Source organism: Pteropus vampyrus, unplaced genomic scaffold, assembly GCF_000151845.1.
Source record: "Pteropus vampyrus isolate Shadow unplaced genomic scaffold, Pvam_2.0 Scaffold282, whole genome shotgun sequence".
NCBI lineage: Eukaryota > Metazoa > Chordata > Mammalia > Chiroptera > Pteropodidae > Pteropus > Pteropus vampyrus.
Genome location: NW_011889063.1, coordinates 119,088 through 124,107, shown reverse-complemented (window position 1 = coordinate 124,107; position 5,020 = coordinate 119,088). Strand labels below are relative to the sequence as shown.

General features: G+C 45.1%; 1 long non-coding RNA gene across 1 annotated transcript; it reads right to left on the bottom strand.

Annotated features, from left to right (window-relative positions):
* Nucleotides 1-1,858: 1,858 nt before the first annotated feature.
* On the bottom strand, nucleotides 1,859-4,554 carry LOC111729804. Its single transcript, XR_002776393.1, has 3 exons — nucleotides 4,427-4,554; nucleotides 2,532-2,636; nucleotides 1,859-2,118 (listed from the first exon to the last, which is right to left on the bottom strand). It is a non-coding gene; the product is annotated as an uncharacterized LOC111729804 (long non-coding RNA).
* Between the last annotated feature and the right edge of the window lie 466 nt (nucleotides 4,555-5,020).

The window sequence follows — 5,020 nt, the reverse complement described above, 5'->3', positions numbered from 1 at the left end:
TTTTTTAAACTAACACACTTGTCATTCCTTTCTACTCAGCATATATACTGCATCCTAATACTCGGACATGTCTGGACCCAAACTTCTCATTTTTATATTTGTGGTATCTGACACATACAGAGGTCACATTGTTTGGGGCATGAATATTTTCTAATATTTCAATTATACTTCCATTTGTATATTTTCAGTATGTAGTCATTCTAAAATATGTTTGACGTTTTTGAATAAAAGAAGTAATGTTTATTTTTAATGGGATAAATACATCATAATGTTAAGTAGGAAAAAACAGAACATAAAATTGTTCATACGCTGTGATAGCAACTATGTAAAAGAAAGTCACTGAAGACCTTTTTTCCCCAAAATAGAAAAAAATCCATCCTAAAATTTATAGAATATCTCAAGAGATGCTAAATAGCCAAAACAATCTTTTAAAAGAACAAAATTGGAGATCTCACACTTCCTGATTTCAAAACTTACTACAAAGCTACAGTCATCGAAACAATGTGGTGCTGGCATAAAGTCAGACACACAGATGGATGGAAGAGCCCAGAAATAAAGCCTCACATTTGCAGTCAAATGATTTTCGACAAGTGCCAAGGCCATTCAATGGGGAAATAAATGGTGCTGTGAAAACTGGATATCTGTGTGCAAAAGAATAAAGTTGAACCCTTACCTTATACCATAAACAAAAATTAACTCAAAAGCATAAGAGCTAAAACTCTTAAATTCTTAGAAGAAAACATAGCAGGGAATCTTCATATTGGATTTTGCAATGTTTTCTTGGATATGACACCAAAATCACAGGCAACAAAAGAACAGAGAAATTGGATCACATTGAAATTATAAAGTTCTGTGTCTCAAAGGACACAATCAAGAGTGAAAAAGAAACCCATGGAATGAGAAAAATATTTACAAATCATACAGCTAATAAGGAATTCATATCCAGAATCGCTCCCACGCAACAACAAAAACACAAACACCCCCATTAAAAAAAATAGCTGAAGAACTTAACTAGACATTTTCCAAAGAAGATATACAAGTGGCCAATAAGCACATGAAAAGATGCTCAACATCACTTATTATTAAAGGCATGCAAAAAACTCCCACGGTGAGATACCACCTCACACCGCCTAACAGGGCAGTCAGTTCAAATCACAAGCGTCCTGCGCCGGGGGGCCCACCCACACTGACAAAAGTAGGCTAGAATAGGTGTTATTTTCAATACACAATAAAATATTTTTAAAAAGCCTAACAGCACACAAGTAAAAACTCGGCCATGCTGTGGACAAGCTGCTTGAAAACGTCAGCCTGCTGATACAGGATCTATGGTATTCCTTTTGCAAATCTTTAAATCTGTTGAAATGGAGTAAACATTCAGGATATGCTGTTTTACTCAACAGCAGCAAATTGGAAGAGGCATCTGGGAGACCTCTTCCGCAACCTTGTAGTCTCTGGCTGAGCAGGGACCATTTCGTATGTGCGCAGAAACAGATGTAATTCTTCAAGTGTTGAGTTGATGAGTCTATTTTTTATTTAATCTTCAGGAAAAGGTGTGTCTTTTGTGGGCTAGGGAACTTTTAGTGGTAAGTCTCGTTTAAAGAAACGGCATTGGGGCAGTGGCCCAACTTCATTTATTAGCAAACCCATGCTGAGCGCCTGCAACCGCCCTGGGCTAGGCGCGGGGCTTGGGAGCTGTCGGTCCTCCTAAGGGTTCCGCGAGGACGGAGACCGAGAGGGAGCAGTCGCAGCCCGCCACCTTGCAGTCGGGCGGGGGGAGCGTCTGCTCCAGCAGCACGAAGCGGCCACCTGCTCTGGCAGACAGCAGCCCCGCGGTCAGGCCTTCCCAGTGATGTTGGAGTTGGACCTTTAGGAAAGGTAGGTTCCAGATGAAGCAGATGGTCTTCCCGCGGCGGAGCCGCAGTGGTGAGGGCTGCGCCCCCACAGGAGGAAGCCCAGGTGTGAATGGAGCCCAGGTTCTTGGACAGTACGGAGAGGGACAAGGAGGGCGCTGGGCGGACGCAGAGGGCAGGTCGTGAAGGCCGGGTTAGCCTGAGCAAGCGGATGGAATTTAGTGCCGCAGGTCACATTAAAAACACCGGTGGCGGTGGCGTGTGATGCCTGCGGGTGCCGAATGGGTGGTTAGTAGCGGGTAGGTGCTGACACCTCGGTGTAGACGCTAGAGCTCAGCGAGTGAGCGCGGCGACAGGCAGGCATTCCCACCAGGTGATGCGCAAGGCGGGAGCGCAGAGGGAGGGCGTCCGGTGCCAAGCGGGGGAGGTGGACACGCACAGTCGGGGACACGTGTGGTCGGGACGCGCAGCATGGAGGCCAAGTAGGCCCAGGAAAGCGGCGTGGGGGGAGGTCTGGCGCCCCTCGCTCCGGGGTCCAGTCTCCCTTGCCCCCGGGGAGGCGGCTGTGGGGTGGCCGGGGATCTGAGCTCGGAGGGCTTCAAATGTTTCTTACTAAGTGACCTGCAGCTGTTGGAAAAGCGCCCCAGACCGATTCACTAATACCTCACCAGAGACACATACCCCACATGTGATGGCCCCTCAGGTAGCTCGGGGCGTGGCCTCGGGGAGTGAACATATGGGTAGGAATAGGGTTTTCTTGGAAAAGTGTGAGTTGCAGCATCCAACCTGTAATGAGAGGTTAACTTATCCTGCAGAAGTGGCCAAATAAAAGGACACATGATGATCTAAATTTTTTTTCTTAGAAAGGACAGACAATAATGAATGGGCAAGGCTTTTGTTGGCAGTTTTGCAGATTTTTGGGGTGCTTAATCACTAGTGGAGAATGTAGCACAGTGACACACAGTGACACAGTGCTGGGGTCAGATTCTAGGCAGAGCTTCCTGGGCGCCTTCCGGTGACGCCTGGGGTGCACCATCAGGATATGCTAAGATGTGGCAGAATGGAACGTAAGTGTAAGGTGTGCTGACCGATTAACGACCCCAGGCCAAAGAACCTTCACGCCGAGAAACTAAGAAGATAGCAGCTCACACACCCGCTCGGTTCCTGTGCTTCCTTTTTTCTTTTCTTCAAAACAAGAGTAAGTTGACTACACTAAAAGCTGTGGGGGACACGGAAGCGACCGGCACGAGCAAAGTCGACGAAGTGTTTCGATTGGTATTTTCTCCTGTACTCCCCGATTCCGACACACTCGTCTTTCAAACGGCAAATCTTCTGTTTGTCAAACAGAAAGGAGGTGAAGATTTCTCTTCCGCAGCCCACACGGTTTCATCTACTATGTAGCAGCACAGTTTCATTTGACGCATTCTATTAATTTTCTCAAAGCAATGTATTGTATAGTAGTATAAAAAGCAACATAAAAATATAATAATATATGTAGAAATAGAGAAAAGGAAGGGAAAGAAACAATGTACCACCGTAACACAACCACTTTTAGAATATTCGTGAATGTATATCTACGCCAATTGCGAGCACAGCAGTCACTGACCCTGGCTGTGTCTGTCACCGAGCACTTCCTGTGCTAGCACTGTCCCCAACCCACCTCTTCCTATGGGTGTGCCATAATGCACTTAACCTTTCTCCTCTGTTAGAATGCTTGCACTTCTTTGTTATTAAGAATCTTTGTGGTGAACCTTTTAGTGAATTTCCCTCATGTTTAGAATTATTTCCTCCCTAGAGTAGATTCCCCAAAAGAAATGACCAATATGACCATTTTTAATGACCATTGGCACGTCCTGATACATTTATGGCCCTTGACCTAGATGCTGTTTAAGTCCTCACCCCACCCCTCCGGCCGCTGTTCAGAGACCCCTGTCTGAAACGGGCAGAACGGAGCTGTAATGTTCTCTTGGGGATCTCCCACCCTCTCTGTGACTGTCACTCAAAGATGTTCGCTACCTTCCGCATCCCTCCAATTTCACCACAGTTCACAAGGACATGCGAAGCACTATGGCCTGAGGACAGTTTGATACAATGTTTCTTTATCTGTCAAATACTTTATGCATCTATAATTAGAAATTCAACAGATTGTATTATTGACTGAGCTCTGTAACCAAGGACCAGTTAAGGTTAAAGATACTGCACTGGCTCAGAAAATAGCCACCTCTCAACACGTTAGTACAGTGTTTCCAAAACTTTAGCCATTTACATGTCACCATCACAATTTTTACCATATCTGCTTGTTACCTCTAATAGTATTTATTTAACCATTTATTTCTAATCGATAGTAAATTGGCTCACTTTCTTTTTACTTAACATCTTTCTGAGCAATAATATCCACGAAGTCATAGATTTTTATAAACTAATTATATTCTTCATTCACATTAGACTAAGCACAGATCCCAAATTTTCAAAGTCCAGAATGTGCCACCTAGAATCAGTAGTTTGCATATCATATACATTATGCCATCTTTCGTACCCTGTCGACTGAGTTTTGTCATTTAAAGGCTGATACTCACCTTTATCTTGAAGAGGAAAACACTCTGAAAAGTTAATTGTAGCGCAACCTCCCAGAAATGCACTGTTTCTCCTAAACTGGCTCGGTTTCAGGAAGTAGGAATCTGAAAGAAAAACAGCCAGTGTCAGACGGTTGTGCAATGCGTGGGGACCGTCAGGGTTTTGCCCAGAAGACACGCCCGCTAAGGACTGCTGGGGGAAAGGCATCATGGGAGTCAATTCCTACAGAAAAGTCCCTCTCTTCAAGAAAGTGCAGGAAAACTCCTTATTTGGACTAAGTCAGAATGGAGAGTCAGTCCCCTGAGGGCCAAGGAAAGACAGTGTCAGTGAGAAATAACAAACGGGACATTGTTTGACATATTATCATAAGAGAACTCAGGTCAGGGCTCTATTCAGTGCAAGAGAGCTCCTTGTCACAAGCACACAGAAAGTGCCAGGGGTATTTGAACTGAAAAGTGAAGTTAGTGTCTTTCTTGAGGAAGACCTCGCTAGGCTGGCCGGCTAGGCGGGGAGGGCCGGTGTGGTAGGCGTGGGCCTTCAGGTGAATAACCCAAGCCCGCAGCTCCAAATCTGACCCCCCAAAATCAAAAGCACCT